The sequence below is a fragment of the Protopterus annectens genome, chromosome 14.part0, assembly GCF_019279795.1.
Source record: "Protopterus annectens isolate FY-2018-M chromosome 14.part0, PAN1.0, whole genome shotgun sequence".
In the NCBI taxonomy this organism is placed as follows: Eukaryota; Metazoa; Chordata; order Ceratodontiformes; family Protopteridae; genus Protopterus; species Protopterus annectens.
In genome coordinates, this window is record NC_056748.1 from 488650206 (window position 1) to 488674718 (window position 24513).

Genomic DNA, 24513 nt, shown 5'->3' on the forward strand with positions numbered 1-24513 from the left:
TTTGACACCATCCCCCACTCTGGAATTATAGATAAACTCACTAAAGTAGGTATAAATCCCTATGTCACAAGATGGGTTGCCAACTGGATCACTGACAGAACCCACACTGTGAAAGTAGCAGACTCCAAATCCAACTTCAGACCATTGACAAGTGGAGTACCACAGGGTTCAGTCCTGGGTCCTTTCCTGTTTGGTATCTACTTTTCTGAAGTACAGGCTAACACAGAAGATCTTTGGCTAATAAAGTTCGCGGATGACTACAAACTAGGAACCATAATTGAAACTCCTAACGATGTGGACATCCTACAAAAGGGCCTCACTGAGACAGATGGCTGGTGTCAAAGCCATGGCCTCAAGTTCAATGCCAAAAAGTGCATTGTCATCCTCTTTGGTAAAAACTCTGTACCCATGAGCTACCACATAGGTGGTAGTCTACTTAACACCAAAAGTGTGACAAGAGACCTGGGACACAGGTGGACAGTAGTCTCTCCTTTCATAATCACATCAGCACAGTAGTCAGGAAATCTTTCATTGTGGCACACCTTATCATAAAAGGTTTCTCATCAAGGAAAAAAGAGGTCATTGTTCCCCTCTAGTCATCACTCATTAGACCCATTATAGAATACAATGCCCCTTTTGGTATATACCTTATAAGACATCTACAACAACTGGAAAGGCCGCAGAAATACCTCACAAAGAGGATTACTGGCCTCAAACAGATGCCCTACGCAGACCATCTCAAAAAACTCCAGCTTTACTCGGTCGCATATTGCCTACTCAGAGGCAATCTCTGCCTAACATACAAAGCTATGTCAAACCCAAAGCTGTTGGATATGCTCCACTTAAAGAAATCCCAATCCCTCTGAGCTACACGCACCTAAACCTTGTCACTACAATAAACAGAACATGCTGGAGGGATAGATTCCTGTCCCAGAGACTTCCCATACTCTGGAACAAACTACCTATCTATATCAAACAAAGCTCCTCATTAGCAATCATCAAGAAAAATCTTGATGAGTGGATGGGAAATAGGAAATTCACCCCGGGAATCACCTCTGTGGCTCTGCTCGACAGGGGCACAGGAAAATAATTTTCTTGGGTGGCGAAAGCCAGGGTACCTTTTTGGCTAGGCTTATATAGGCCCTAGGGCCAATACTCTAGTACCTACCTATGAACTGTTGAAATGAAAAAAAAAATTCCTCCTCCACATATATAGTTAATATCTATAAGTCAATACTGCTAGATTAAGAAGCAAACTGCCAGAAAAACAATATTCTTATTGTAGGAATATCAGAAAGTGTTGAATGGTCAGCTCTAATATCAACCATTAAAGATGTCCTTATGGCACGTTTGGAAGATTATAAGTGGGTTGAGAGAATAACCATTGAAAAAGCACACAGCACCTTAAGATACACCAAAAAAAAACAAGAAAAAATGCCAGACAAACATATGCAAAGTTACTTAATTGCCCAGATGCTGCATTAATTCTAAAAGTGGCTTAAAAAAAGATTTCTGGAAATAAGAGTAATGCAAGCTATTCTTGTAGTACACAAATCAGAAAAGCAAAACTTATCTTATTTATGTGCCTGTTTTATCATGAAAAAAATAAGATTCCATATGAACTTCCTTTCCAGATTAGAATTTTCCCAACTATGGTAGAAAAATCCAAGTTTTGTCGAAGCCAAACCAGTATTTCTATTTTTTTTTTGCTTTTAATCAAGAATGAAGGCACAGAAGTCTGTCACTGTACTGCTGTTTTTAACATTTGGCTAACTCCTTATCTTGTCTATTTGTCCAGGTAAAGTATGGCATACTATTTTACATATTTTAAGTCAGCCACCAGAGAGTAAATAAGCGTTGTTTCTTAAAACTGCTTGTTTTGGGAATAACCATATAAGAAGTCGACTTGTACATAATTCATCTTTACTTTGCCCTTTTTCTTGTGGAGATTATGGAATTCCATGAAATCTTAATGCTCAGCTTGTCTTATTGTGGACAGTTCTTCTGCTTGTCTCTTGCATTTTTAACTGTTTACATGTAGAAGTCGTGTTTTTTTCTGCAGGAGGGAACTGTTAAATGAAGTATACAAGTTTACTAACTGATATATATCTGCACTTGTGTATGACTACCAGGTAAACTTCTTCTTCCAGGCAACACAATAGGAAAACATTCCATTCCATTGCATCAATAATAGTAATGTTTGTTTTATTCTATTACTTGACATTACATAAAGACTTGGAAAACTAGTGTGATGCTCACTGCAGAAAGTGAAAGATTTTTGAAGATTTGAAAGTATGTATCAAATAACTTTTCAATCTCAAACACATGGGAAAATAAATTGTAGGTAAAGAATGCTACATAAAACATCTTGATTTTTATCTACACTTTTTAAATTACATACATCTGTGTTCCATTTGTATTATTTGTAACATTTCTTATAATTTTGCCACTACATATTGTTACAGTCCAATGTTTATTTTCTTTTTCTTCTTCTAACAATTATACAATAATTTACATTTGAATGCAAGCCTGTGCATTCTAATGGTACTTATTTTCATATCATATCAGCTTGAAAAATGTTTGTTTTATCAGTATTCTTAACTGTAAGGCCAGTTAAATTATGAAAAGCAAGTTTAGTGAGACCGGGGACTCACACTCCAGATTTAGTTATTAAATAAGTACACATTTAGTTTCATTATACCTATTTTTAATCCCAGGCTCTAAACAAGATAGCTGTGATGATTGGTGCTTTTTCATTGCTTTAGTGAACATACTTCTTTTAATAGTTAATGTTTTTTTGATTTGTACTTTTAAGAAGATAAGACCGTATGCTTGTCATTCTCCTAGTTAAATACAAACATCTTTAGTCCTTATATCTATTATTACTGGATATTCTCAATATAAGGGTGTTGAGGCTAGGCCCAGTGGGGTAGTATTAAAATTATGTTATCCATAATTAATAAAATCTCACTCACTAATACTTCCTTAATCATAGCCATTTCAATTATACATGTAAATATATATGTGTTTGTGTGTGTGTATATATATCAATTGACATCTCACTTTGGAAACTAACACATGACAGCATCGTTACAGATAATTCTAGTCATTTAATTTTATGTAGTGATAATATGATCTGATATTATTAAATATGCACAGGTAATTGATTTATTGATTATAAAACGGATCCAATCTATCCATAAAAGAAAATTATTTTTCACCTATTTTACAAAGCAAAACCCCAAATCATCTTTGTTCAAGAAATACATTTAACTTCTGACTAGTAAACTATTATAAATAAAAAAATTGTTCTGCAATATAGTAGCACCCAAAATAGACACAGTAGCACAGAAGTGGCTATTTTAATTTAAATACTTTTAAAGATAGGATGTTTGATTAATAATCAGATCCAGATGACTGGATGTGCAATTTCATTTGCAGGAACATCATAGTAGACAAACATGTTTTATTGCTAAACCTATATGCCCCATGCAATAACCAACTGGATTTTATTACTAAGATATTTAATCGTTTATCTAATTTTAAATATGTTTATTATATTATTGTGGGGGACTGGAATGTGATCTGTGACATATTAAAGGGTGAGACCAGTAGAGGTGTTTATAACAATATTAATGGATCTGCTACTGTATTCGACAAAATCAATATTAATCTTTTTGAACCTGTTCACCAAATCAAATGACAACTATTTTACGTTTTATTCACCTTGTCACAAATCATGGTCAAAGATAGATATATTTTGATGTCAGATACTCAGGAGATGTTTCTGATTTAATTAGAGAGCACTGCTTCTTTTCAGATAATTACAAAATTTAATTACAGCTGGATTAGATCAAACTCCAAAAGACAAATAATGGGCAGTATGGATTCTGAACCCTTATTTACTTGAAAAGAATGAAGTCAAAGGGGAGGTAAATATTATTTTAAAATCTTTTTACAACAACTTGGAAAATATAATATAAAACCAGACATAAAATGGGCAGCATTAAAAGCTGAGCTTAGAGGATTTCTAATAAGTAACACCTCTTATTTTTAAATATTACTAAACAAAAAGAAAATGACACTAAGAAGCAATTAATAGAATAAGAAAAAGTTAATTTTCAGAAGTTTGAGAAATTTAGGAAATACAAAGTAAATCACTTCAGACTTAAAATTTCAATACAGGTCTCACGTATCTTGGTATGAAACTAAGATCTTAACGCAGTATTCAGAATTGGCCCAGATCTCTTCAAAACTACTAGCCTACCTAATTAAGGTTAAAAAAAACATGTTTGTCTGATAAATTAGCAAAAATGGACAAACTTATACTTTAATATTTTATTTTACTTTTATTTGGCAATATGCTTACAAAACGTTGTAATGGCTGACCCATTAATATCAGAAAAATAAACTTGTGAATATTAAGATGAAATTAATTTTCCACAATTAAACTTAAAACATAAAACCTTGCTCAACAATCCTACTCAACCATCAGAAATTAAAGACGCTACATAAACCATCTAAAATGGTAAGGCCCTTGACCAAGATGGCTTTACTGCCAACTTTTAAAAATGTTTTAGTTATAATCTTATCAAGATTTTGGTTAAAAGTTTAAATCATATAAAGCCTGAAAGCAATATCAACACTTATTTAAAAAGATCAAAACTATTTCAATTCCTAATTCTAATTTTAATATTTTTAATTCAACCAATTATAGACCTATTGCACTCATAAACTCTGATATTAAAATATATGCTTTTATTTTGGTGAATAGGGCCATGGTGGTGCAGCAGTTAGCATTGTCGCCTCACAGCAAGAGGTTCTCCCGTTCGATTCTTGGCTGGAGCTCCTTCTGTGTGGAGTCTGCATGTCCTCCCCATGGTCGAGTGACATCTAAAGACATGCAGGTAGGTGCGTGCGTGAATGGGTGTGCCTTCTATGAAGGTTGGGATTCGGGCTGGCAACTCGGCACCATAAAAATCCACTACCAATCATGAGCGAACCAGAGTTCCGCTGTGGCGACCTCTAACCTGGAAAAGCTAAAAGACTTTTATTTTTGTAAGTAGAATGAAAAATATATAACATTCTATAATTTCATCTTTTCTGTCTGGTTTCATCCATTCAAGACAAACATCTGACCACACTTTAATGCTTGAATCCTTGCAATTAATGAAACAAAGTCCCACAGGTAAACATTTTGCACATGCTATTGATACTTTTAAAGCCTTTGATGGGATAAAATTATATTTGGTGCTATGGAAAAAAATTGATTTTCCACAACCTTTTCTACAGTGCATCAACATATTATAAAAGAATGCTTCAACCCAAATTACTATTAACAAGCTTGCTTCTGAACCCATTAATAGTAGAAAATGGCATCAGAAAAGGCTTCTTTTCCATATGTATTTAACTTACATATAGATCCACTATTCTGTGTCTACAACAGATAGTGTACTATAATATGCCTTGCTGTTTAAAATTTTAATTACCACTAACAGCATTTGCAAAGATGTTGAGATATATATATAAATTGTCCAAACACTGACACCCAAAAATCATTAAAGCTATAGATTTATTTTCCATATTTTAACTACAAGTCAAACTTACAGAAATTATTGGTTTCCTCTAAATTATGAACATAGCTTTGCTGACCCCATAAACTCCAAATAATCAAAATAACTCATTTTTTAAATACCTAAGCATAATCTTTCAATACAACTGTGTTTTAAAACTATCAGTATTATTAAATGCTGGAATAATTTGGCAAATGACCTTAGTAGATGGGTACAGATGAATTTTACCTTGTTATCAAAAGTGACACTTGAGGAAAATATTTCCATTTTATTCTGCATTGCACCCACTACTTAAAACATAGCTCAAAAGTTTTTAAGAGGATTGAATCATCCATAGCCAAATTTATTTAGTACTCACAATATATTCGAATTTTGTATAAAGAGTTATTTGCCCCCTAGGCACATACAGGGTTCAGCTCACATGATATTTTAAGTGTATTATCTTATTACAACTACCAGTAGATTATGGAAGGTCATTGAAAATTGTCATAACAAAGGCAAATGGAGTGCAACTTGGTCCCAAATTAGATTAAACTGTCTCAGGTTATATAACTACAGCCTTATGGCCATTTCTTTTCTAAATAAAGAAAATATTAAATTATTAAAAAATCACAGGTTCATTTCTTTCCATATGTTGTCATGCCAAACATTAATAAAATTCTTAAATTTGGGTTATGCTTACTTGCGACTTTAACCAGTTGCTAGAAAACAAAACATTTTATTAAATAATTGGATGACAGACCTGTCCAATTTTCCTCTGCTTAAAAACATTTTGACATAAGAGTTCAATTCAGTGGAGAAAAAATAAATATATCAAATAAGAATAAAATTAAATTTGCCTTAAGGCTACTTATCTTTATCAAATCAAATATGGAACTTAATTAGAAACCAAGTTCACCTGTAATAAAGAATCAAAGCTTAAAATTATATTTATTTTTTTATATATATATTTTTAGAAGAATACACACACACACACACACACACACACACACACACACACACACACACACACACACACACACACATATACATACATACATATATCCTATTGGTCATGTTATAACCAATTATATTTAAATGATGAAATAAAAAATACAAACTCTTAAGATTAAACATAGAGTTTATTCTATTTAAAAGGCTGTTTTATACACAATTCATGATTGTTAATAACGGTTCTACTTCAAAACATCTAATTCCCATAACATCGAAACTCAAAACACTGAGACCATTTTGATGTTATGGGAATTAGCTGTTTTGAAGTAAAACCTTAATAACACATACATTGCACCCTCTAATAAAGCAAAATGTAATGCCTGTAACTCTGCTGATGTAGATATGCTGTACTTCTTATCAAACTGTAATTATGAAAAATCTTTATGGAATGGTTTATTACAAAAATTACATATTACTGAATTTGTAAAGAATCTTTCACCTGGAATTTTGCTATATATCCTATTCCGCCATCTAATATAAATGAAGTTGATTTAAGGACTTTGATAACTATTTTTATGGTGATTAAATTTTATATAACTACAAATGATCAAATTTAAACATACTGGATTAAAAGAACTGTAAAGAATTAGCACTGAAATGCCTAAAATATTATAAAATATTAATACATAAGAAAAAAATGAAAATACTTGTATTTCATTTTCCTTTACAACCACTATATTGTTGGTAAAATAGTAGTTGTGAGTGAAGTTGCCTATTTTAACTCCTTTTTCACTTCAGAAATTGTATATAGTTGTTTTTATGTATTTCTCTTAGTGTTTAACATAGAGGTTAACACAGTAGGATGCTTAGCTTAAGTTGCCTTTTTTCTATATTTAGTAGACCTTGCTTGTTTATATAGTTGTGTTATTTTTGCATTATGTAATAAATTTAATAAAAAGTTTAAAACAGTTATACCTCCACACAATTATCATATAAGGTCATAAGACTTCTTAAATCCAGAAGCTAGAGTAGTGGGTGTTAAAATGTCCTTATTCTACAATGTGAATATGCCCTTTCTATACTAACCTCTACCTCAAAATGTACTACTACAAAGGACAAGTCACATTGCATGAGCTGCATCTCATTGCCCCCCTCCCTGTCTCTAACAGATAACACATTTGTATTTCATGGTTCCTTTTAATATCTGAAATGCCTAATCTTCTTCATACCCTCAGATTCAAACTACTGTTTTCTAACTACAGTATAACATTTCCTTGTTCCCTTTTAAATTCTCAAAGCCCTGTACTCACTCCAGATAATGGATTTCTGCTATTAAAAAGAGACCAAATAATATTTTAAAAGCAGCATACAAAGCCTTCTCCTATACAGTTTGTGTTCGCTGGAATGTTTTACATGCTACAGTAAGGCAAGTTAAAGAACTGAGATTTTCACATTGCTCCTTATCAAAGTTTAATTCTTCAAACAATAGGATTAAAACTCCTTCTTGAATCAGTTAACAGTACAGTTGATAGCAAATATTTTATCCCAATTGCTTGTATATAGTTGATTCCCTACTGTTTATCCCTTAATACTATGTATTCCAGGTTGTCTTCTGTACTTTTAACAGTCACACTTCTCTCCTAGATCCCCCACTCTAGCCGTCACTTTACTACATTTTACTTCATCCCTTATTACTTGCTGCTTTTCCCCAAATGTAGAAATGACTGTGTAACAGAATGCTGTCAAAGCACCTCAGAGAAGAGAAGCTATATTTAAAAAACAAAACAAAAGAAAAAAATGAAAACAATTAGGCCATACCTTCTATAGGAAGTCAACATTTCTCCTATCTGTGCCAAATGTAGTCTACTGCAGAGCTTTGAACTCTGTATTGCAACTCTCATTTTTTTTTGCAGACTGAATATTGCTGTGGGTCCACCACTGCTTTTTATTGACCTCCTGCCACTATGATGTCAAATGGTGTCACAGAGTGGACTGATCATATGAATTTCCAAACTTGTCATAAAGCGGAGAAGTGGAACCTAAAAGCAGATTGTTTTCTTAAAAGTATTTGGTGCCAGATATTTGTAACTGAACATAAATTCTGATGACATTTACAATTGTCTAATGCTTCTATTGATTATTTCTGCTGCAAAATAATGCATAGAAAAATGAGTTTGTAATGTTCTGTGAGTCAGCTATAGTTCAAAAACAAATTGAATTCATAAACTGAAAGTTTGCTCATTTGTACTGTAGTAAATCTTGAGTCTGCCATACCAATCAATTGCATGCTCCATTCCCAGTGGTAATAGAATGCATTTTTGCAGAGCAAAAGTGATTCAACATAGTCACGGAGTAGTCCAGTGTAATTGGAGCTTTGAGGATCAAGTGACAACCTATTTTAGATAGGAAATGCCTGGTTAAATTTTCAGATGCAATTTACAAAACAAAAATCAACCAAAGAGCAGCACATTTAGGAAGATGTTGCTTTCTTGTGTGGAGTGCAGACTTGTTTTAATTTTTACAGTGTAGCAGACACAAAAGCCCCATCTTGGTTAAATGCGACACGTTGCAGACGTACAGATCCAGGGGTATGACTGTAAACAACACTTCTATGTTTCCTTCCCATTTAAAATAACTACAGTTACAACAACAGTTTTATAATTAATTGCAAGGTGAAACCAATAATTCACCTCTCGGCTGTAGTCATAAACAACAGCTAAGAAATGAACCTGCACAAGGAGCTAAGGAATAAGCCTGCTTGAACCCTGTATGCTCCCCCATGACCTCATAATGCTGGGGCTTGCCTTCTTTGAATAAAATTAATTGCAAGAAGCAGCAGTACAAGTTTATAGTTTTAAAGTCAATGTGCAGAATTACCCTAGTTATGCAGGAAATGCAAAAGTACTTGTTATACTACTGTATGGTAATACTGAGAATATACATTAAAATGTGTACAGAACCCTTTAAAAATGTTATGTGAATACAGGATATTAATTTCAACAATTAAATTAGACATATGCTGCCTGTATGAATTATTCATTCCTTATGTTTCACTTCCTTAAGTTTTCAGAGCTGTAATAGACAACTATATTGAATAGATCACGGTGTTTTTTTTTTTTTTATTTAGCTTATTTATTATTTAAATGTGTTGGTTCCAATTCTGTTATCACTTTATTTGTATAAATCTACATCCGATTTCTAAGCAGGTATGCATTTTTCTAGTGTTTGCACTCTGCAATGTACTTTATTTATGAACATTATTTTAGACAGGAACTTCTGAAGTGCAAACATCTATTAAATTAGTTTTGCGACCTATTTTTAAAGCAGTGCTCACTAGAAGAGAAAACTTTCTCTGACAAATCACAAATCTGGATTGAAGAACACTAACCTAAGCACCAGTTGTATTATAAAAACGACTTCTACATGGAGAAATTATTACCAATTACCTTTGCTCTTTAAGGTTTGTGGTAAAACTGTCTGTAGAATTTGCCTTTGATAAGAGTTCTGGGTTAATGATAGTTTGATGGCAGGGTTTTAAGAGCTCCTATACCTCACTGAGTGCAAACTGGATGATGTTCCTTCTTTTCAAGTTCAGCTTACTAATGTCAAACTAGATCATCGTTTTTACTTCTCGTGCAGTTTCTAAATGTGCAATGGCAGGGGTTTCTTTTTGTTTTTAACTTTTATACTTTGGGGGGGGGGTCGTGTGCCTATGGTATTGGTATGCATAAATATGTGGGTGTACCATGTGTGGGATATGAGGGGGCTTCCCTGAGTAAAAAAAAAATGTAGTTGAGCACTCTTTGAGTTGAGAATCAGGGACTCATTGATGAAGCCTTTTAAAAATACCTTTACCCAGCTTAGTAAGTTAGGTTAGCTATGATTTGATGAATTGCTATTATATGACACATATTCAATCAAACCTTAATTGCAACTTGCCACTCAAAATCCAGGCCATTAAAGCAAAACATACCTGTAAAAATGAATGAAAATTTCAAATCTTGAATGCAATCTCACATTTTCTAGTAAATTTTCTCAAGATGAAACCACCACACCAAATGGCAGAAGTCACTATGGGCCTCTTCTAATACCAGATTTAGACAGTGCCTAATGTATCATAATTCAACAAATGGCAAGTCACCCCATGTCTCCCCATTTTATTGCAATGAGTCAGGTCTGCTGTTTATCCTACTTTTCTTTTTATTACAGTAACAAAAAAGTCTGATTTCCTTAAAACAGCTTATTAGTATATTTCCGTCTTCCCCCCTCTGGATGTGAGGCCTTTAACAGAGTTAATACAAAGGGAGAGTAAATGATGCAACATTTTATGCTTTTCACAATTATTTTACTGGCCCTCATATGAACATGTAATGTCAGCGATTTCCTGGTGCTTATACTGATTTGTCAGTGCTTTTATTATTATTTCATTGTCTGCGTGATCTTCAGACATTTGACTCACAAAGCAAATCAGCTTTAGTGTAAATAGCTGAGTGAATAACAAGCAAGTGAAAGACCACAAACATTTTTAATGCAGTAATTGTGGAACAAACACAGAGTAACTCTATATGGGGTATCATATAACCTCAATTCAGCTGTCTGCAAAACAAAGAATTCAGTCAATTCCACAAACTCAATGTTTGCAGCTTCCCTTTTTAAAGTGAGCACACCTTTGGTTCTTCTTAATTCCTTTTGAATTTGCTAAGCAGTTCCACTATTTTTCAAAATAGTTGAATAGGTTTTTGATATTGTCAACAAAGGAAAATATTTTTCAGAGTTGTATTCCATCTAACAAACACATACCAGTAGACACAGACACACACACTTACAATGTGTATGTGTGTAGAGCTATATCTAGCTTTCTGTCTTTATATAAGTATAAATAAATAACTACATGCCACCTCACTGCGTTTCCTTAATGTAGTCCTTTAATCCTGAATCCCAATATACTTTACATGACGCACACATAGAGCTGTATAAGCAAATGCTCATTCCATTCAGCTGCATAGTTAGATGCACTGTTTATTTATTTGTGTTTGACTGGTCTAAACACCTTTTCAAGCATCACCCAGTCCAGAGGCATAAAAGTGTTATATTATTATGTTTATACTGTTGGACTTCATGTGTTAAAAAACACCACCATCTGTGACTGGAAAAGGCAAGTTATCTGTATCTGTATCCTATAACTCTGCTTGTTACTGAAGAGTTGCTGCCCTGCTTGAGTTCTGATGTTGGATGTGAACATTTCAACCCCACAGATATCCCAAACCAACAGGTACTTAATAGATACGACTGTGCAGAAGGCAATTATTGAGTAGATGAGAAAAGAAGGGAGTGGACTTGGACCTGCCAGACAAATTAATGAAAGGTGCAGTGAAACCAACAAGTATATGAAACAACTGCCATAGGGTTGGTATAATACATGTTATACGTAAGGAAGAGAATATGTGATGTGTGCTGTCTGATGTCTACTTCACCAGAACTGAGGAGAGAAGTACAAAATATTATGCTAGGTGCTTTACTGACAGTCTACTAAGCAGTCTGACATTTCACACTTCAGATGAGACATTAAACCAAGGGTCCATCTGCTTGAGCTGGTGGTAGCTCAAGTGGACGCAAAAGATCCCATGCATCCATTGAAAAGAGCAGGTGAAGTTGCCCTGCTACCTTGGTCAAATTTCCCTAGTGGTATAAATGCTGCTCGGATCTGTCTTGAAAAGAGGGCAGTAACCAAATTGAACTAACCTGGTCAACAAGGGATAAATTCATAAATTCTTACATACAGGTGGAGCTGGAAAATTTGGTGCTTCAAAGATTTAAAGTTGATTACTCTGGAAAGTGACAGCAGTATTTGAGTTACAGTCAGTATCTATATCCTCATATTTTCCTGTACCTCTCCCATGACACACACACACACACACACACACACACACACACACACACACACACACACCAAAGCAGTTAGACTATCTGCAAGCAAATGAATATTATGATGATGGGAATTTCTGCTTAACATGATATATCCCAGAGTAACCTAAATGCCCATGCAAAAGTACTGTAGCAGTACAAATTTTTTTTTTTGTCTAACTTATTTTTTTCAAAAGAACAGCTATTGTTAATATGGAAGTGGTGTCTTCCCTATGTTTTAGTTGATCCCCCCTGTAAACTGACTTCAGGTCCTGCTGGGTTCATTGAGCAGACTTGTCTTCTGAAAACATAAGTTTTAAGTGGTGTGCCTTGCTTGACAATTGCACCATTACTAATAGCATAGATCTCCATAGTACACAGAAAACATTTATCATTTTGTGCAGTGAATCAGAGTTGTGAATTGTACATTAAATTACAGCTACTGGAAACTATATAGATCATCTATCACATACCACAGAGATCTGTATTCACTACAGAGATTCTGAAACTGGATGTTGATCATTCTTCCCATGTGACAGAAATCACAAGCCAAGAAGTCTGTTCTAATAGAGTCATCTCTGACATTTTTAAACTTTACATTTAGGTTCGCCCTGTGCCCAGAACTGCAAGATTTAGACAGTTCTTAATCGAAGAAAATATATTGCTCAGTTATCTCTTATCCCATGCTCTACCTTCTAATGCCAGAGTTGCATACCTCACAACCTCTGAGCATTCAAAATCATTGCATTAGCATTTGAAAATCATAGCAGAGTACCCAAAACAGGAACACTTTTTCTGTTTTCAGCAAAATAGAGGATTTTCAGATATTAGATCACATGTTGTTTGTGATCATGAATCTCTTATACATTTGTTTTAGTTTGAAATCTTAGACAGGCCCCACTTCATGAAGAAAATCTGTAAATCTGGAAGGAGCAAGGATAAACCTGAGGTCTAGAATCATAACATTGTCCCTAACAAAATAATTTCTAAGTCAAGCAAACAAAAAACAAAACAACAAACACTGACTCAGAAGGACCATGGTTATCATGTGCTTAATCTAGTGTTAGGATTAACACCCAAGATTATGGTGGAGTTAAGAACCCCAACTCCACCTTATCTCTGCCCCTAACCTTATGAAAAACCTTTCCCTAACAGAACCACTATTCAAACATAGTATGCCTGAAATTGTTTTTTTTTTTTTAAGCTGGTCAGAAAATGAGATAATTTGTTTCCTTTTTCATTCTCTTTGCTTTGATCATATGGTGTGTGTGTGTGTGTGTGTGTGTGTGTGTGTGTGTGTGTGTGTGTGTGTGTGTGTGTGTGTGTGTGTGTGTGTGTGTGTGTATCAAGGTGCAGGTTTCAATATAATGTATATCAGTATTTATGCACACTGAGATTAATATATATATATATATATATATATATATATATATATATATATATAAAACAGTTTATCAAAGAGTTCAAGCTTCAAAATACAATGACTTGATGATGGCACTTCAGAAAAATACTTACCTGAAAAAAAATGCATTGATCTTCTAAATGATCAAAAACAGTTTACTTTTCCAGTCACTAAACCCAGGCTATAACACTAACTACAGACCAAATTTGTTTGAATAGTGATAGTGTTAGGGAAATTAGTTTTCATAAGGTAAGGTATAAGGTTGGGTGTAGGGACAAGGATAGGATTAAGATGATCATATATTAGTAAGGATGGATGGGGGACCCCTACTCAAACTTACCAATGTGTGCTATCTGTAACCCTAACTCTGCACTTAACTGTAACCCTACACCTTACCTTATGAAAAACTCTTTCCCTAACATTATCACTAAATGTGATACTCATACACACACAACATTAAATCTGTTCTGAGTTAACATACAGTGCTTTCTAGAATAAATTCCTTCTGAATATAGATTTGTCTTAAAAAGAAGTAGACATCTTGGTGAACTTGTTTAAACGGGATAAAGTGATTTCAGTCAGTCATAGAACTGTAGCACCAAGTAATGATTGCTTTCAAGAAGAAGCTTGTGGCCATTGCAGCAGGGTCTTAATAGAAACACATGTTTCCACTAAAACTACCACAAGTAGTTTTGCCATCAGCCGTACTATCACTTGCACTAACCGAAATGTGATTTACCTCATTTCAGGCACAAGTGGAGCATTTTGGTGAGTCACACTAAGAGAATGTTTACCTGTGGAATAAATGCCCATTTGAGTGATGTCCAATGCAAAAATCAGAGAATTACTTTATTTAAACACATCATTCAGCATGTCAATGCCTATTTGTTTCTTAAGGGGCTAGATGCCATTATAATAGACTATTTTTTTACTGATGTGGCAAATCTATTAAATAACAAACACATATTTTGGATTATTAATACAGAGACAGTATTCCATCCAGGAGTGTATGAACAGTACTAGATGTTTAGAAATTAGACAGTTAACATATAATCTATAAAGGTATATATATATAACCCTTTTTTCCTCTTCCTCCTCCCTCCCTTCCCTTTTTTCTGTAAGCCTTGAGCTTTTTCAAAAAATCTATTCATGAGAGGGGGGAATACTATCACGTGTGTTAAAGATATTAAAGGAAGAAAATGCTCTTTTCAGTTGTAAGAAATATAGACTTTACAGGGGTGTTATCAGGTCACACTTGACTGAAACTCACATAGCTGAAAAAAATTGGCTGAAAAGCACGTTGACTGTAATTTCACTTGACTGAATACCCATTTAATTGAATCAGAAATCATAGAAAACATTCTAAATAACACAATGCACCACAAAACAGTTTTTGGAGGGGCAAGCCCCCTACACCCCCAAATTTGGAGGGCTTCTCCCCACCCACCTTAATTATATATAATAACTCTACCATCATACAACCATAGAGGAAAGAAAAAAAACTTACAGTGCAGAGTGAATCAGTGTTAGCGCAAAAACACAAACATCTATACATTTGGGCCAGTGTGGCATGATAGATGGCATTGCCAGTCCACACATAATCTTCTGATCTCACTTCCATAGCAAATCATGTCCTCAAAAATTACACCATAACATACTGCATATATGCTTCTACACTTTTCTGTCATTTGTGATTCAAAGTACTTTTCAGCCATGTGAGATTCAGTCGTGTACTTCAATGACCTAGTACTCACCCACTTTCCATATAACATGAGAAGAAAAGCTGAACAGAAGATAGATTAATTAAGTTAATATGCTGTGATCTTGGGCTGTTGGGATGGGGGTGTAAAAGTGCATTTATTATATTATATGTAGAATTAGAATAATTTCTCTTATTTTGCAAGATTAATGCCCTTGGCTTATTCTCTAGACAACTTCACCAAGACCACAAGCAGCCAGAGAAGACTAAAGAAACAATGATGTTTTCAACCACTGCACTAGCGTCAACACTGTTTTATTACACTTTTGTCTACTGACTTCTTCAAAAAAAACACAAAACTCATTCCAACCAGTTTTTATACAATAAAATACATTCAGTTAACATCAGTTAAGAAGTCAGTAGACGAGAGAGTAATAAAACAGTTTTGACGCTATTGCAGTGGTTGAAATCATCATTGTTTTTTTAGTCTTCCATGGCTGCTTGTGGTCTTGGTGAACGAAGTTTATGGACATTGGTGTGTTTGGGTACAGTTATTCTCTAGACAAGTGCTTCTTTGTAAGCAAGTAGGGTTGAAAATTAAGACAAACTGAAGAAAGCTATGAAAAAATGCTAAGTTCCTTGCTTCTGCAAATATATTAGCCTGTTTTTTTTCACTAGCAAATGTTCTCAGTGGGATTCAAGAAGTCTGCAGCTGAAGGCAGTTGTACATTCTGTTCTCAGTGCAATATACAAAGATTCTTTCATGCATCTTCATGTTCATCAGATGTTAGCTGTTTTTTTCTTATTGATGACTACTTTTACATGGAGACGAACTGTCTGCAAGTGCAAGCAATTAATCTTGAGAGTTCTGTACAGTCTTTGCTGAGATGAAATGCAAAATTTAAATGTACAATGGCAAGCAGATCCGTGAAAAAAAAAGTTGGAAATTATGGGAAGTGAATAAGAGATAGCTTCCCTAGCAGCCTGAATACTTTAATACATTTAATAGGTCAGTGTACAATTTAGTTTTATTTAAAGATAGCCAGTGCTTTGTTTCCCCTCAGTACTAAAAGTGAATGTTTTGTGAAAGTATGAAGATGCTTTTCACATCTAGGAGGGTAATAGAGATAGGAAAAGAATAGACACCAGTCAGTGTGAGTGGGAACACAGGATATAACATGCACTTTAGCATGGGTAACCCTAATTGTAGGTTAGGTAATGCCTGTGGGTGCAGCTTTCTATTTGGGACAATTTTTCCAATCTGTAAGGTTACACTTAATTTTGTGAAGATGTAAATAGTTTAGTGTGGTTGTTCTACTTTAACAGGGAATGGGGTATTCTGAAAATGCATTTTTTGAAGGGTTTCATTAAAAGAACGTCTTGAAAATGTAACATGGGTTCAAATGGAGAAGAGAAGAAACAACTGTATAAAGATCAACTTACTCAACATTAGTATGTGCATGTAAGACAAAAGCTTGAAATACATATTCAAGAAAAACATGTCATGTACTATGAACAATAGTTGTTATTGTAATGGCTTGACTATGCTGTCCATATTACATTGGGACATAAATGGTCTCCAAGGCATAGAAAAAAGGAAAGAATACTGAATTATATTAAGAAATGCAGAGTGCAGATATCAATGCTACAGGAAACACATTTGGAAAAAAATGAGCATGTGAATTTGACAAAGAAAGGATTTCAGGATGGATATTCAGCAGAATACTGGGGCAAAGGAAAAGTGGAGTAATAATTTTCGCTGCTAGAATGGCTTCAGTAGTGATAGAAGAGGAAAATAAGGCAATAATGATAGATTTGTGGTGGTAAGGGACTGTTGGTAATGGAGGAGGATCAAATTGGCATGTATTAATTTTCCACCAAAAAACTGCTATTACAGATCCTAAGAAAATTTTGGGAGAAATAATCACCTTTTAACAGTGTCTATTACTTATAGGTGGGGACTGAACTTGATTTGCCAAAGTGAGGATGTACTCTGGGACCCGGAAGGGAAAATATAACCAGCAAGGGTAGATTTCTGAAGCAATTTATGAAAATGTTTGTTATGGAAGACATGAATTTGATTGTGGGAAACTGAATAGAATTTGCATATTACTTCCCAAGGTAAGAAACTGTGCTAGAATGGATATGAATTCAATTTCAGTATTTCACAGGGCTATATGCATTTGACTAAAAGCTTCAACACCCATCCAATGACTGTTTCAGGTTATGTACCAATAAAAAAACTAAGATTTTTGGCTGGTGGTTTAATAGGACACATCTCACTAGCACTGAGGATGCACTAAAGGTGATGACTATACTAATGTACTACAGCTGTATCTAAGGGAAAAAATTGTCACAATTGTCTGTCCGTCTATGATGCACACTTGTGCAACAGGCAAACAAGCAGAAATGCGCTCCAATGCAGGCCTTAAATACCAGAAGCTAAAAACTTCAAAAAAAGCTTTAAAAAAATCAAAATAACCAATGAGGGTGCTTATTCCAAGCTCTAGAGCAATCACCCTTCACCAGACAGGCTCCAGTCAGCACACTCCTCTCACAGGGGTGCAGAATGGCCCCTTTCAATCAATGATGGCTTGGAAAATGTGTTCAGAATACAACAGCCACTACATACAGACCCAGATGCAGCAAACATGTATCTGGGTTATGCTACAGCTACTATCTGCACTAATTTAGATGGGAAATACTAAAAATATTTTAAACAGCAGAAAAACAGCAGAAAGACACTAAAAATGTTTTAAAAAGCAAACAAATGAGTTATTTAGGTTCATAGGTTGGTACTAGGCTATTGGCCCTAGGGCCTATACAAGCCTAGCCATAACAATTCCTTGGATATTTCTTCCCACAATATTTACTTCCCTGGACCCCTGTCTAGCAGGGCGACTGACATGATCCCCGGGGTGAATTTCCCATCCAATCGTCAAGATACCTTTTGAAGTGGGCCAAGGAGGTACTTTGCTTGACATGTATAGGCAGTCTATTCCAGAGTATGGGGAGTCTCAGGGTCAGGAACCTATCCCTCCAGCATGTTTTGTTTATTACGATGACAAGGTTTAGATCCCTGGAGCGTGTGGCTCTGAGGGATTGGGATTTCTTTAAGAGGAGCATGTTCAACAGCTCAGGGTTTGACATGGCCTTGCATGTTAAGCAGAGATCGCCTCTGAGTAGACGATATACCACAGAGTATAGCTGGAGTTTTTTTAGACGGTCAGCATAAGGCATCTGCTTTAGGCCTGTGATTCTTTTAGTAAGGTATTTATGTGGTCTTTCCAGCTATTGCAGATGTCTTGTGAGGTACATACCAAACAGGGCATTGTACTCTATAATGGGTCTAATGAGGGATGAGTACAGTGGGACAATAACCTCCTTTTTTCTGGATGAAAAGCCCTTAGTGATGAGGTGTGCCACATAGAAGGATTTCTTGACTGTTGTGGTGATGTGGTTATCAAAGGTGAGACTACTGTCCACCTGTGTCCCTAAGTCTCTCATCACACTTTCAGTGTTTAGTGTACTGCCACCTATGTGGTAATTCATGGGTACATGTTTTTTCCCAAAGGGGATAACTATACATTTCTTGACATTAAATTTGAGCCGATGGCTCTGGCACCAAGCATCTTTTTTCTGTAAGGCCCTTTTGTAGAATATCGACATCATTTGGGGATTCAATAATGGATCCCAGTTTGCAGTCATCTGCAAACTTTTTTAGCCAGAGTCCCTTAGTGTTGGCCTGTACTTCAGAGAAGTAGATGCCAAACAAGAGCGGTCCCAGGACTGAACCCTGAGGTACCCCACTTGTCACTTGTCTGGGGCCAGATTTGGAGTCGGCTACTTTTACAGTCTGGGTTCTGTCAGTAAGCCAATTGGCAACCCATCAGGTGACGTAGGGATTTATGCCCAGCTTAGTAAGTTTATCTATGATTCCAGAGTGGGGGATAGTGTCGAAGGCCTTGATGAGGTCCAGATAGGCTGTGTGGACCACCTTACCCTCGTCTACAGCTCTGGAGACTGATTCAAAGAAGCCAGTCAGATTCAGGAAACAAGATTGGCCCTTCATGAACCCAAACTGGGTGGGGTCTAGTGTTTGAAGGTTGCCAATGTCTTTGTTTATAAGTTCCATGATAATGCATTCCATGCCCTTGCAGATCAGGCTCATCAGACTGATGGGGCGGTAGTTCCTGGCATCCAAGTTGGATCCTCCCTTGTGGATTGGGATAACTGTAGCTGTGTGCCACTCAGTGGACATGAAGTCTGAGGTGAGGCTATGATTAAACATGACACTTAGGTGAGGTGCCAGTTCATTTTGTAGCTCATGTAGTACACAGCCTGGGATGTCATCTGGTCCCATGGATGCTGTTTTCTTAGTTTTGGAGAGTGCGGTTTCAACCTGTGTGGCCGTGATTACCAGAATTTGGCAATCTTTTGGTATTGAGATGGGCTCTTTAGGGAGAATAGAGGGGGGTGAAACTGGCACTAAATCAATCTGCTAGGATATTGGCAATATCCTTGTGAGCAGTATATTTAATGCCATTCTGTTGTAGCTCAGAGCAGATCTGAGCATTGCCATTCAGATTCTTTACATAACAATAGAATGCCTCGTGGTTGTCTTTGGAATCTTCAGCAATTTTATTTTCGTAACTAGCTTTGGAGGATTTTATTAGGGATCTCAGCTTCTTACTTAGGCTGGTAAGGGAGTTTTTTGCATCCTGGGAGTTTCCTCTTTTCTGCAACAGTTTCTTCATTCTGTTGTATAGTTTGTTTATGGCAGGTGACCACCAGATTGGCTTCCTTTTTTTTTGGAGGAAAGCGTCTTGGTTCTATTTGGGATGGCATGATTCATGGATGTGCTTGTACAGTGCCTTGGAGTAGGATTGAGCAGTCGAACTTTCAGCTCCCGTCTGCATGGGTGTCATGAAGTTTGTCACTTCTGACTTGTGTAGCATGAAGTTGGCTTTGGAGATGTTTTTTACAGGAGGTTTCCTTACTGGGGGGTGGGGGTGGGATATGGATGTCAAGGGTGATTAGCTTATGGTCAGACCTGACCAATGAGGGGATGACCACTGGTGTGGAGCATCAATCTCCCATGTTGGTAATGACCAGGTATAGGATATTGGAGACCCTGGTGGGACACTGGATTAGTTGATCCAGGGCATTGTAATTGATGAATTCCAAGAACCATTGGGAAAAGGTGTTGGTACCCAAGTAGTTTTCCCAGTTAATGGCAGGGTAGTTGAAATCACCCAGTATTAGGGTGTTTGGTTGTATCTTAATATTTTCCAGTATGTTTAGAAAGGTGTAGTGAGAATCTTGGGCATGGTGGGGGATCTGTGGCAAGCTACAATTTGGATTGCAGTCTTACCTAGTGTTAGTTGCACCTGGAGAATTTCAGATGCATTGTGTTGGGCAACTAGCCTGGAGGTGTGAATATCCTTGGTGAATATGGACACTTCTCCACCTTTAGTGTTTCGGTCTTGGTTTGGTGGCCGAAAAGTATGGTAAGAGTTGTAGCCTGGTATTGCAGGGGTGCTTTCTGGAGCCTTGAACCAGGTCTCAGTTACTGCACAGATATCGATGTTCCCCATTTTTAGGAGTGCCTTGAGAGTGTGCATTTTGAAGTTTAGACTTCTAGCATTGAGTAGCATCACCTTCAGATTTTGCATGCTTGTATCTGTTATGGTGGTGGTTTTGTCCTTTAAACCTTGCCTAAAAAAGGCACTATAGGGGTGAAAAGAGCTTTAGCCAGTAACCTGAATCCCAGGAGTGACATGTGCAGACCATCTCTGGCAAAGCATCGTGGTTTGTTGATCATGTCGTTCCAGGCAGACAGATACTGGAACCCCTTTGAATGACACCAGAAGCTTAGCCAATTGTTGAAGTCAATCATTTTGTCCTTATACTGTGGTATAATTCTGGGCAAAGGCAGGATGCTACTCAAGGTTAGGGTCATACCTCCAAGAAATCTTCCATGTCTCTTTTCATGTAGTCCAGGGAGGTACGTCTCAAGTCATTTACTCCAACATGGACAATGACAGAGTCGTATTTGTACTTGTTGTGGAGTGACTTGAGTGCATGCTTTATGTGGCGGATCCTGGCACCCAACAGGCAGCTGACTGTAATTTTCTTCTTGTTTAGCCTGGTGAGTGGGACATCAGTGTGCCTGACTATAGAGTCACCTATGACTAAAGTGTTGGGTACGTTGTCTTGCCTTAGGGGCTGTTGTTGGGTGGCACACTGGTGTTGTGAGCTGTGTGTCACTTTGGTTGAGACTGATGTTTGTTTGCGTTTCAGCTTCGGAGGTGGGTTTAGTGTTGCTATGTGTGGGTGTTGATGGTGTGGGTTTTGAAGGGCTATGTGTTGAGTGACGTGTAGTGCAGGTTTTAACCTTCTCCTCTTGACTCTCTAGCACAGTCTTGGCTGGAGAGAGCTTTGCTTCCAGTTTGGCTATGTAAGTGCATCTTTCGCAGGTTGTAGTGTTGGGTGGTAAGAGGGGAGGGTTGTCTGTGTACATGAGGCAGTTGCTGCATTGCCCCAGTGTGCCCAGATTAACCAGGTGGACAGGAGAAATCACTGGAATCTGGCCCTTGGACATGCCTGTTTATATGCTTTTTTGTAAATTACAAGAGCTGTTTTCCCTTACCTTTGCAAGATACTTTGCAGTTATATTATTTAGTGCCTACGATTAATTTCTCCTTATTAACAAGGAGAGTTGAGGGCTTGTATTAGTTTAAGGCTACCTAGTGCTTTCCAGCAGGTTCTAGAGCAAGTGCTAGTCACAGAGGTCCAGATTTTAGTGCTACTACTGAGAAACCAGCTAGTTCTAAGGGAAAATTTGAAGAGCAGACTTTCTGGCACCTGGAATATTTTAACCATAGCCCTGCGGTGCTGCACGATGCAAAAAATGCGCAAACACATGCATTTTTACGCCAGAAAGTTGAAAGGGATAGAAATCAGCCCAAAATGGTTAATAAAATTACAATTTCAGAGCTGGAAACCACTCCTCTAGTGTTAGATAGGCAGTACAATCCTCACCACTCCCACTGGTAAGCAGTAGGACTTCCCTGTACCACAGCAATGTCTAGATAACTATGAACACAGAAAATAAAGTCCTGAAACCAGCAAAGCCAGGGATCTGGACTATACTTGTTAGGAAAGGCAGGAAATGAGCAAACAAAGTATTTTTTTTGTTTTTGTTTTGTTAAAACAGGCTAAACAACACAATAATAGGTTCATAGGATCATACTAGGCTATCTGCTCTAGGGCATTTATAAGCCTAGCCAGAGTATGTTTGGCTTTTGCCACCCATTATAAATTTATTTTGCTATGCCCTTTTTCGAGGTTAGTATACTGTGCCTCTGTCTAACAGTGACACAGAAGTGATACCCGGGGAAAACCTATCATCTCCCATCCACTCATCAAGATTCCTCTTGAAGAGAGTCAATGAGGGACTCCGCCTAACCTGGACTGGGATTTTATTCCAGAGTGAAGGGAGCCTCTGGGTTATGACTCTGTCCCTCCAGCATGTCCTATTTATTTCAGTGCTGAGGTTCAAGTCTCTCGAGCATGTAGCTCAATGGGATTTGGATTTTTTGAGGTGCAGCATGTCCCTTAATTCCGGGTTGGACATGGCTTTATACGTCAGGCACAGGTCGCCTCTGAGCAGGCGGTATGCCACTGAGTAGAGCTGGAGTTTCTTTAACCGGGCAGCATATGGCATCTGTTTGAGCCCTTTGATCCTCTTGGTGAGGTACTTTTGGGGTCTTTCCAGTTGCTGCAGGTGTTTGGTAAGGTACATCCAAAAGGGGCATTGTACTCGATTATGGGCCTGATGAGGGATGAGTAAAGAGGCACGATGACCTCCCCTAATCTAGATGTGAATCCCTTCATGATTAGGTGGGCTATATAGCATGTTTTTCTAACCACTTTGGCCACGTGGTTGTCAAATGAGAGATTGCTATCAACTTGGGTCCCCAGGTCCCTAATTACTTCTTCTGTACTTAATGGATTACCACCTATGTGGTAATTTGTGGGCACTTTGTTTTTGCCAAATGGGATGACTATACACTTTTTGGTGTTTAGCTTGAGGACATGGCTCTGGCACCAGTTGTCTGTTTCTATGAGGCCCTTTTGGAGGATGCTTGTGTCGGCTAGAGAGTCGATTATGGTGCCCAGTTTGCAGTCATCTGTGAACTTGGTCTGCCACAGTCCTTCCGTGTTAGCCTGTACCTCTGAGAAATATATACCGAGCGAGAGAGGTCCCAGGACTGAGCCTTGTGGGATGCCACTTGTAACTGGTTTGGAGTCTGACATGGCTCCAGCAATTCTAACCATGTGTGTTCTGTCCTTGAGCCAGTGTGCAACCCATCTAGTGACATAGGGGTTTATATTTAAGCTGGTGAGCTTATCTATAATGCCCGAGTGGGGTATTGTATCGAAGGCTTTTGCGAGGTCCAGGTAGGCTGTGTGGACCACCTTCCCTTCATCAATGGCCTTGGTGACTGTTTTAAAGAAGTCGACCAGGTTTAAGAGGCAGGATCTGCCCTTAACAAAGCCGAACTGGGTAGGATCCAGTGACTGTAGGTCCCCAATATCTTTATTTATGAGGTCCATGATGATCCTTTCCATAGCTTTGCAGACCAAGCTAGTCAGGTTTATGGGGCGATAGTTTCCAGGGTCCGTTGAGGCACCACCTTTGTGGAAAGGGACCACTGTTGCTGTACACCACTCTTTGGGTACATATCCTGTAGTAAGGCTGAGATTGAACAGTAGTTTTATGTTTGGGTTTAGCTCTTCTTGGAGTTCAAGTAGGATGCAGCCCAGGACACTGTCTGGTCCCATTGATGCTGTGTTTTTTGCTTTGGAGAGGGTGGCTCTTACCTGAGCATCTGAGATGTCAGGGGGGCAGCACTCTCCTGGGATAGATATTTGCCTTTTGGTGGGGAGGGGGGGAGAAGTTTGCACTGAACCTGTCAGCTAAGATGTTGGCAATA

General features: G+C 37.1%; 1 protein-coding gene across 2 annotated transcripts in view; it reads left to right on the top strand.

The window, feature by feature from the left end:
- Nucleotides 1–24513, top strand: part of SLIT1 (slit guidance ligand 1) — a 3022655-nt gene that overhangs the window by 893444 nt on the left and 2104698 nt on the right. The gene's annotated exons all lie outside the window — the stretch shown is intronic.